The sequence below is a fragment of the Lynx canadensis genome, chromosome D2 (genome assembly GCF_007474595.2).
Source record: "Lynx canadensis isolate LIC74 chromosome D2, mLynCan4.pri.v2, whole genome shotgun sequence".
NCBI lineage: Eukaryota > Metazoa > Chordata > Mammalia > Carnivora > Felidae > Lynx > Lynx canadensis.
In genome coordinates, this window is record NC_044313.2 from 84,661,107 (window position 1) to 84,673,003 (window position 11,897).

Genomic DNA, 11,897 nt, shown 5'->3' on the forward strand with positions numbered 1-11,897 from the left:
AATTTGAGTAGATAGAGTTATTAAGGAGATGGAATCAGTAATCAAAATTCCTAGCAAAGAAAATCCCCAGACTTGGAAGCTTTACTGGTGAATTCTACCAAACATTTAAAGAGGAATTCCAGTTTCAATTCTCAGATTTTTCATAAATAAATATATACAAATAAATTTAAAAAAATAGAAAAGGGGGCATATTTCCTAGCCGATTTTTTAATGCCAACATTATCCTAATATAAAAGCCAAAAAAGACACAAGAAAAGCAAAATGCAAGCATATCTTATAAACACTGATTTAAAATTCCTCAACTAAACACTAGCAAAGCATAATAACCAGCATATTCAAAGGATTATACAACATGACCAAATGAAACTCATTTGTGAAATGCAAGGGTGGTTCAAAACGCAAAAACTGATTAACATAAAACACATCAAGAGAATGAAAGAAAAAATCACATCATATCAAATGCAGAAAAAGCATTTGACAAAGTTCAATATTATTTTATGATAAAAATATTCGACAAACTAGTTACAGAAGGAAACTACCTCATCATAATAAAAGCCATATGAAAACCCACAGAGAACATCATGCTCGATGATGAAAGACTGAAAGCATTTCCTCTAAGATCAGGAACAAGCCAAGAAGGCTTGCTTTCAACCGCTTCTATCCACTGTAGTACTTGAAGTTCTAGAGTAATTAGGCAAGAACAATAATTAAAGGCATCAAATTGCACAGGAAGAAACAAAATTATATCTGTTCACAGATAATATAATTTATATATAGAAAAATCTGTTCAACAATAAGATCAGCTAAGTAGGATACAATGTCAACACTCAATAAGTTGCATTTATACACATTAACAATGAACAATCTGAAAATAACTTGTACAATGAACACTATAAAAAACTGGTAAAGGAAATTAAACACGGCTTAGGGGCACCTTAGTGGCTCAGTTATTAAGCGCCCAACTCTTGATTTCAGCTCAGGTCATGATCTCATGGTCATGGGTTCAAGCCCCACATCAGTCTCTACACCAATAATAGAGAGCCTGCTTGGGATTCCCTCTCTCCCACTCCCTCTGCCTCTCTCCTGTTCGTACTCTATCTCAAAATAAATAAATGGACATTTTTAATACTGTTGACAAGTCAATACTTAGTACCCAAAGTGATCTATAGATTCAATGCAATCCCTATGAAATTCCCATTGGTATATTATATATATAAATTTATACATATATAAATATTTATATATTATATATATTACATATAAAATTTATTTATATATGTATAAATTTATATATAAATTTATATATAAATATATATTTTGTATGTATAATATACATATTACAGAAATAGAAAACTTATCCTAAAATTTATAAGGAATCACAAGAAAATCTAAAGAGCCCAACAATCTTGCAAAATAGTAAAACTAAAGGACATGTCTTCATTCAAAACAGTATAAAACAGGATCAAAATAGTGTGAAATTGGGGTACCTGGGTGACCCAGTTGGTTAGGCATCTGACATAGGCTCGGGTCATGATCTCATGGTTCTTGGGTTCAAGCCCCACATTGGGCTCTATGCTGACAGCTCAGAGCCAGAGTGTGCTTCAGATTCTGTGTCTCCCTCTCTGTCCCTCCCCTGCTAACACTCTCACTTTCTCCAAAACGAATAAACACTAAAAATAAAAAAGTGTGAAGTTTGCATAAAGACAGACATTTGACCAATACTATAGAATAAAAAGCCCAGAAATAAACCCTTAAGTATGCAGTCTAATGATTTTTGATGAGGATGCCAAGAACTTTCAATGGGGAAAAAAGTTTTTTCAACAAGTCGTTCTGGAAAAACTGGATATCCACATGGAAGAAAAAGTGAATACCGACTCTATCTAGCACCATATGCAAAATTAACAATATGGATCAAAGACCTAAATGTAAGATTTAAAATTATAAAACTCTTAGAAGATATAGATAAAAACTTCATGATATTAGATTTTGCAGTAACTTCTTGGATAGGACCCCAAAGGGATAGGCAACAAAAGCAGAAAAAAAAATGGACTTCATGAAAATTTTAAAATCGGGCATCAAAAGACACAAGAGTTAAACGGCAATACACAGAATGGGGGAAGACACTGCAAATCGTGTACCTGGTAAGGAAGCCCAGAACTTACAGACAACTTCCAAAACTCAACAACAATCCAAAATAAATTGAGCAAAGGATTTAAACAGACATTTGTCCAAGACACACAAATGGTCAATAAGCATGTGAAAAGATGCTCAACACCACTTCCTGATCTGTAGGGAAAGGCTAATCAAAATTATAATGAGATATCATCTCGCACCTTGTAGAATGGCTACCACCAAAAACAAAAAGCCCAGAAATTAATGTCGGTGAAGACGTGGAGAAATTGGAATCACTGTGAGGTATCGGTAAGAATTTACATTGGTAGAGCTGCTGATGAACACAGTCTGATGGTTTCTCAAAAAATTAAAGCTCAAATAACCATAAGCTCCAGCAACTCTACTTCTGGGTACATACCCAAAAGAACTGAAAGCAAGGTCTTGAAGAGGGATTTGTACAACCCTACCCATAGCAATGTCACCCACATCAGCTAAAACATAAACGCAAACCAAGGGTCAACAAAAGAATGTGTAGGCACATGTGGTATATACATACAATGGAATATCAATCATTCCAGTCTGAAAAAAGGAAGGACATTTTGATATAGGCTACAGCATGGATGAATCTTGAGGACGTTACACTAAGTGAAGTGAGCCAGTCACAAAAAGATAAAGCGCTGTATGATTCCACTTCTATGGCACTTAGTCAAAATCATAGCAACAGAAAGCAAAATGGTGGTTGCCAGGAGCTGGAAGGTGGGGGAGAGAGAATGTTGAGCTGGCGTTTAATAGGAATCGAATCACAGTTTTACAAGATAAAGAGTTCTGGAGACAGATGTTGGGACATTAGGAATACACTTAATTCCACGATACTACATACTAAAAAACGGTTAAGATGGTGCATTTCATGCTTGTGTAAATTATCACATTAAAAAAAATTAGAAACAAAATCTCAATTCTTATAGCAATATAATTTTGAAAATAACAGATGTTGGCTTTTATCCTTGATCTAAATATTACATGAACTTCTTTTTTAAATTGGAAAACGTTGGGTTATTTTTCACTTAATGCATAGTGACTCTTCAATAATAATTGTGGCTGAATGTGGTGAATCAGATTCTAATTTGCTACGAATCTCTGTATTAACCCTGTGGCTCGAAAGCTACATAAACCCTTGTGAAAGCTGGTTCAGTACGGGGGTGAAGAGTGCGGTCACTACAATCACCTAATCTCAGTCTGAATCTCATTACCAATGCGTATTTACTAAGTGATGTTAGGCAAATTAGTTAACCTTTTGGGTGCTCAGTTACCTTAAATACAAAATGAGGAGAAACCAGCATAGAGAGAACTAAATAATTATATTCGTAATAGAATTTTATTAGAGTCTAACTCCTATTCTTCCTACATACACACTAACAGAACTCAATGAAAAATAATTTTTATGTAAATTCCAGAAAAAACTCCAACAGGCCCCCACCCCATTTTACAAAGAGTTGATTCAAGCAGGTAATATAATAAGGACACAAATATCACACTTCCTTCTCTCTTCCCTCCCTCACTTCACGAATGCCTCTTTGGATGGCCTCCCCCCAGATTCTGCCCGGCTTCACACAATCCTATACTATGGACTTTTCCCTTTCACCTTACTCCATTCCACTGAGAATTACTTTTCTCGCTCTCGTGCAGTATGCAGATCAGACTGAAAAACCAGATAAAAAAAATGCAGAAGCTTTTTTCACAAAAATAGAATTAAGAGCATGCATGCAAACGTTTGCACGTAAACATCCAGGGAGTCCTGTATCTCCCTAAGAGTTAAGGGACCCGAGATTAAGAGTCACTGAATAAAACGAATCAATTAGATGATGGTACTTTTACAAGAATGTTTCTTTTTCTCAGAAATCATATCCATTCTTTTAATAATATCCTTACTCCATTATGGTGGCCAAAACTGCATCATGGGTATGTGATGAGTGAGAGAAAGTTTGGGGAAGGGGTGGCTGTAATTTAGTGTAGCTGCCCACTGAACTGGGCTTAGACTTTTGTAACACAGGTCTTCACTTAAACCCTCTATGTTTCCTCACCTGGAAATGAAGTGATTTCATTCATCTCCCGGCCATATTTCAGCAACAGTTTTCTGCGATACTATCATGACATTTGCAACTGGAACTAGATCGCCCGCCCAGAGCACCGTAATTTGTGAGTCTCCATGAACTGTCCACGGACCGGGAAGCAGAGAATTAGGGTTCTGATAAGGTGTCCGTCAGCAGTACACTGTGTTATGCTGGGCAAGTCCATCACCCTCTCTGTCTAGTGCTGTTGTGACAATTACATGGAGGGCCTGAACGCACTCTGTCAAGGTTAAAAATGCCATCTAATGATAACAAAGTAATAATACCACGACTTACATATCATACAGTGTGGGTTTTGCATACTTGACCTTCAGAAACACCTTATGAGATCGTGTGAAAGTCTCCATCTTGCAAAGAAAATTATGAGCACCACCAGAGAGACTGAGGTGCACTGTTGATGACTTACAGAAGTGGGACTTGAGCTAATGCCAAGATCCTTTCACTATTCACTCTAAGATATTATTGGCACAACCCTATAAAGAAATATAGAAAATTAGATTCTATTTTTAAAAGGAGAATCAAATCCAGAGGCTGTAAGATATTGTCTCTACATTGTAGTATTAGTAATTTTGACTCACAATTAGGTAAAAGGGATACGGGGGAAATGCTTCTATCAGTTTGAACATTTGAAAACTTTCTTAAACTAATTAAAGTTCTTTCAACAAGATGATTTGTGACTTTAAACACTGCTCAAGATTTTCTGAACAGCTCATTAGTAAGTTCTTTCTAATTTGCTTCTAAATGATATCTTGCAGAACAAGTTTGTGAAGTCAAGTATGAGGTTCCGTACCACAGCCTGAGGCAAAATTCTCACCCTCGGCCCATATGGCACAGATGGCTAGCTTGTATGGCTCTTCCTTCGCGTGGAGAAATGCCAGAGAACGGTCCTCCAGCTGGCGAATACCTCTCTGGCAGAGGCGACCCCAGAAAGTGCGCACCCAGGGACCCACTGCCCGAGGAAAAGAAGTTTCTACTGGTGGGGACCCCGAGGTCTCCATGTCCGTCACACTGGGTAACGTGTTATGTCATACGGTTGGGGGAGTCTTAACATCATATTCCAATTTTCAAAACTAGTCAAGATGTTTACTAGCAAAATCCATCCTGCATCTGCACTGTTGGACAGGAACACGACCCCTTTCCATATTGAAAAGGAAGTGCTCAAAACGTGACTACGCACCAACATCTTAAAAAATGATGGCACGTAAGCCCATGCAGTACGGGCAAAAGGTGGACTAAAAAAGTAATGGAACAAAACCGAAATGCAGAGACTCACAGGTATACGATCTCTTGATTAAGGAGAGAAGTCATATTGCCATTGGAAGAATTTTTTTCCCCCAGTTGTGTTGAATCATTGTGTTATCCCTATGGAAATTTAAAACCAAAAAGATTCTCGACTCCTATATCACACCATATGCAAAAAGTATTTCAGATAGATTACAGAAATAAATTTGGAAAGTATATAGCATGTGTTAAAATATGGCGCATACATAATCTGTAATATTAATATAGTATGTAAAATATTAGCAATATATAAAATATATGAATACACAATACCAGAAGTTATGTATAATAAACTTGTTTAAAATAGAAGACTATCTTCATGACCTATGATCTCAGGATAAGCAAGTAGTTCTTAGAACATAAAAAAGCACTAGGGTACCTTGGTGGCTCAGTCAGTTAAGTGTCTGACATTGGCTCAGGTCATGATCTCACAGTTTGTGAGTTTGAGCCCACGTCAGGCTCCATGTTGACAGCTCCGAGCCTGGAGCCTGCTTCCGATTCTGTCTGTCTCTGCCCCTCTCCCTTGAAGTCTCTCTCTCTTTAAAAAAAAAAAAAAAAAAGCATTCATGAAGAGGAACACTAATTAATTGCATTTCACTGTCATCAAGACCCCAGTAAATTAGGGAAAAGACACAGAATGGGACGAGATAGTTGAATCATTTAGGAAATATATGAAACAGCAGAAAAACAGAGGAATCTGAACAAGCACTCTCTAAGAGAGGCTATCCAGATGGCTGGTAATCACGTAATGGTGCTCAGTTTGACTAATCATCTCAACAACGCAGATCAAAACCATAACGAGATACCTCTAAGTGCTCACCACAAAGGCTCCTTGAAGAACGAGGAGCATCCAATAAGAGGACCTCTTACAGAGAACGTATAGATAGGCACAGTCACTCTGGGTAACGTTCTGATGGTATACCTAAACTGGACACGCACATTCCCTAGGACCCAGCATTCCCTTCCCATGTATATAACCACACACAAATGCATAAATAAGTTCATGAAAACGCGCATGAGGATGTTTGTGGAAACACTCTTTAAAATACCTCAAGCCAGAAACCACCCAAGCAGGTATCAACAGTAAACAGCTGAATTAACTGTGGAGGTCATAGAATACTGCATGGTGCTAAGATGTATTACAACTACAGCCAAAAACATGAAGGATATCCAAAATAGTGTTAAATAAGGTAAGTCATTCACAAGATAGAACATTACGTGATTTCATTAATATAAGGTTACAAACAGATACAGCTACTGTAAGGGTTGGAAGTCTGAATAGTGGTCACCCTTGGTGTGGAGAGCTAAAATGAGACTAGGTATGGCTTAAAGCTGGCTCCCAGGAGACATTGTTTCTTTTATCTGATGCTGCTGGCTACGGATGCTTAATTTATAAATTTTCTTTGTCGTGAATCTGTTTGTTTTTTTTTTCTTTTATTAAACAAAAAGTACAGCCAAACATTATAAAACAATCAGCCATGAATCCACTCTGGTTTCATATAAATCTGTACTATGTAACATTCATATTCTGAGTACGAAGTTCAGAAATTTGATAAGCCTTTTCTAACACTATTTTTCATTACATGCAATCTTATTGTTTACCATGCTATGATTTGATTTAAAGAGTTTCAAAATAACCTATGATAAAGGGATATTTGATAGCTGCCAACCACAGAAAATGGTGTCAGATATGTGAGTGATAATGTCTAAATGAAATAACACAAAAGATCAAATATAGGGAATACGTGTACCTCGTCTAAATAACATTATCTAAACTATCGAACGTGAAGGAGATAGTTCTTTACTTTCCTTTAAGTATCAAGCCCTGGTAAGGGTCAATGGGAGGAGGAGGAAATGATGCTTCACCACAGGTGGAAGGTCGTGCAGCCACACCCAGCAGACTGCAAGCCTAGCGGTCGTGATGGTCAAGTGAGGCAAAAGGCAAGACCCAGAGAAACGCTGCTGGGATCCACGTGCAAGTTTTCATAGCGTAGCAACTTAGCCCAGTAACACCTACCAGCGGCCCTTTCCTTCCCCGCGCTGCTGGCGTTCCCAGGAGATCAAGGCCTGCCATCCACACACTGATATAAGGAATATGCCCTGGGTTGGCATTCCCGACCCCTGATGAAACACTGAACATGATCTCCTGCACATTGTGCTTGATGGGAATGTAAAGGACGGACAGGAACTCTACATTCTCAAGATGGCGATTAGCAGGGACATTCAGGGACATGCTTCTACAGGCTACCGATCCGGAACAGACCCTCCAACAGTGTCATACTGAATATGTGCTTGTTTTTATTCTTCGTCAAAAGAATATACAAGACCATGAAATACAGTTTCTGAAGTAATATTCATAATTCACATACTACACTCACCATAGACCTTCTCTAGGCTGGCTCTGGAAATAATTATCTTCTCTCAGATGAAAAATTACATTGGGATCACCATGTACCTGACTCCCTTTGCACACCTTAATAGAGATTAGGGGGCCATGTTGTCTGTGGCTATTTAAGATATAACAGACCATATTTTCATTAGGCATAATTCCATTTTACAGAAACACTCAATAGAAGAAACTACTCTAAGATTCTAACACATAAAATTTGGGATTTGTTTTCAATAAATCTAAGTCTCCATCAGCCCAAGAAACTCCTCAGAGTACTTTTTTAATTAGCAAGCTTTCATTCTTTCACACATTCATTCATTGAAAAAGTATTTATTAAGCACCTATAATGGGCTGGGCACAATAGGAGGGTCTGAGAATACAAAGATGGATACGACACTATGCCTTTCCTCAATACACTCACACTTTAGAGAGACAGACTTATAAACAATGCAGCAATATTCATTAAGAGTGGAAAATGGTGCCAGCTGTTATAATTAACATGATCTCCTCTATGCCTGATCTGTTTAAGCTCAAATAGAGAAAACAGGACTTGGTCTGGTTCAAATAGGTTTCTACCCACGTTCTCCCAATGGTGAGATCTTGAATACATCCAATACGATACCACAATCAGGAAACTGGTGTAGATGGAATCCATTGACCTTATTCAGAATTCACCAGTGTTTACATTTCCCTGGGTGTATGTACATGCAAGTGCATGCATGTGTTTAGCTCTACTCAATCTTCTCATGTGAGTAAATGCATGTGATAAATCTCATCACAAAGATACCTCCTGATGCCTAATAGCCAAAGCTATCTCCTTGCCCCCAATCCTCTTCATCCTAATATGGTAAAACCGTGGTTTGTGAGCATAATTCATTCTGGAAACATGCTAGTAATTCAAAGCACTTGAGTATCAAAGTCAATTTCAACAAACATGGGCTCAGTTGGGATCACTGACATTCGGTGTCAGGTACTACTCATACTGCAAGACATCGATGGTTTAACAAGATTAGAAACGTTTGTCTTGTGGAACACTCACAGAACAAGTTACTTGCAATCAGGTTTTACGATACCTGGAAGCCATGGTTTCTGTTCTCTCTCTCCATCTTTTTATCATTTGAAATATGTTATACAAGTGGAAATGATTACACACCATGTAAGAATTTGAGAGAAGTTTTCTTTTCACCCAGCACAATTTCTGAGATACACCCCCCGCATAAATCAATGTATCGAAAGCTCCTTCCTTTTTGTTGCTCAGTAGTGTTCCATAGTTTGAAGGCACCACGATTTCCTTACCTGTTCACCCACTGAAAAATATCTGGGTTTGTTTTCCCATTTTTGTTTTGTTCTTAATTGTTATAAAGTTGCTATGAACATTTATGTATAGGTTTTTGTGTGGGTTTAAATTTTCATGGCTCTGGTATAAATACCCAAGAACGCAGCTCCTAGAAAACATGGTACAGGCACGCATTGTTTCATTATATTGACACTTTTTTAAAAGAAGCTGTGCCATTTTACATTCCTATCAGCAGTGTACAAGTGTTCTAATTTTACCCATTTTCACTGCTTATATATAGGTTTTCATTTTTAATAATTTTCATAGAAATGTAGCCAGACAAAAGGTGTCTCATTCACTGTGGTTTTAATGTACATCCCATACCACCACCCTGATCTCTTTCAATGGGTGTGTTTAAACCATTTATATTTCATGCTATTATTGATATATTTGGATTTTGGTACATTTTCATGCCTTTTCTCTCTGGCTCTTAATTTTCTCTTTTGAAATTTGAATTTTACTATTCTATTTGAATGTTTATATATTGACTATTTCTTTGTATAGTTTAAGTTTTCAAGGGCCATACACATGCTAAAGATTTCACAGTCTACTGAGAGTTAATATTTTACCACTTCAAGTAAAATTTAGAAATGTGGAAGTGTTACCAATATAAAGGTCTTGTGGCTATCCCTATTTTTGGTGTAGTTTTCATGTATTTCATAGGTGAAAATATACTCTTAAATCTTTTGCATTCAACTGCTACATACATTTTTAAAAACTTAGTAGAAAAAATAACTTAGCACATTTACTCACAAATCTCCAATTTGTGTTACTCCTTTTTTTTTTCACTTTTGAAGGTTCATTTTTACCTGTGGTATCATTTTCTGTCTCAGGAATGTCTTTTAGTATTTATTTAGAGCATGTCTGCTGACAACAAATTCCTCTAGCTCATTTTCATCTGATGAGGTTTTTATCTTCATCAGAATATTTTCACCAGATATAAAATTCTTTTTCATCAGCACCTGAAACATGACGTGTGGTTTCTATGGTTTCTGACGAGCAACCTGAAGTCATTTGAATCCTTGTTCTATGTACAGTCTATCAATTCCCTCTGGACGCTTACAAGATTTTTATTCCCATACCTTTGGCTTTCAGCAGGTTTATTCTGATGCACTGGACACAGGTTTCTTTCAAACTATCTTGAGTTTCACTGAGGCACTGGTTATGTAAGTTTCTAATACTTCTAATTTAGGAAGTATTCAGCCTCAGGGGCGCCTGGGTGGCTCAGTCGGTTAAGCATCGGACTTCGGCTCAGGTCATGATCTCAGTTTGGGAGTTCGTGCCCTGTGTCCGGCTCTGTGCTGACAGCTCAGAGCCTGCAGCCTGCTTTAGATTCTGTGTACCCCTTCCCTGCAATTTTTTTCTTTCTCCTGAGCCGTGGTCTTTCTTCTCCTTTCCAAGATTCTTGTGGCATAAATGTTAGAGTTTTTGATGTTTTCGCCAAAAATTCCGGAAGCTGTTATTTTACTTTAAATATTTCCCCCACTCCTTACTGCTACAGATGGGAAAATACTGTTTATTAGCAAGTTTTCTTATTCTTTCTTATCTCCATTTCATTCTGGAGCGTTTTCAATGAATTTTTAAAGCTTTTTTCAGTTCTAAGTTCTCCATATATTTTTAAAGAAATTTATTCTACCAGTCTGCTGAGACTTCCTATTTGTTTCAGCAGGTTTTGCCATTTCTTCATGGAGCACAGTTATGATAATTTAGTTATGGTCTGATGAGTTTAGCATAAAATCCTTACCAGGTTTGATGTCAGTTGACGGTCTCTCCTGAGAACACATCAGACTTCTGGGTCTTTCTTCCTGTGCAGCCAGGCTACAAGGTGTACTGCACCCGCCTGGGTCTTCAACCCCCTCCCCCCCTTAATCCCTTCCTGTGCTTCAGGGAGCGTGCCACACATTTGACCAACACAGTGCGGCAGCAGGGATGGGATCTTCTCAAAGAGAAGTTACAGGAAGACTGCTGGACACTCTCCCGCTTCCCCGGGCTTGCATCATTCCCTCGGAAGGAACGCACCTGCCATGTCCTGAGTAGCTGAATGGAGAGGCCACGTGGCGAGGACCCACACTCTGCACGCTGCTTTGTGTGTGAACAGGGATGGGGATCCCCTAACTCAGGTCAGTCCTGCTGATGAAGGCAGTGGGGCTGACAGCTGAACTGCAAACTGGTGAGAGACCCTTGTCCCCTGCAGGGGCTCCCTTCCCTCTCCCTCCACTCCCTCCATCAGGCAGAAGTAGGATCAAGTGTGCTTTCTACCTTCGCTGGAAATGAAGGGGGCATTTTTGGGCTTTGCTTTCTTTTTAGTAATGGGGTGACAGTTTCAACAATAGGATACACAAAATAAAACATAAGGAATTCTAACACACTGATTTTTATATTTGTCAGATAATTATAAACCTTATGGATAGCTGCTCTAAAACTACTGTAAACTGTTAATGAAACCATTCACATCCCTGTGCATCTCTGATAATAAAGCGCTTCAGCTTTCCTTTCCAGATAGGAGGTACAGCATGATACGTTTACAGGCATCGGAGATCTCACCCACACCCAGGGGATTTTTCTCAGCAAACTTTAATAAGCTGTCCCACACCCTTGTAAGCTAACCAGAAAAAGCCGAAAGTATTTCAAAACAGGAGCTAATAGATCT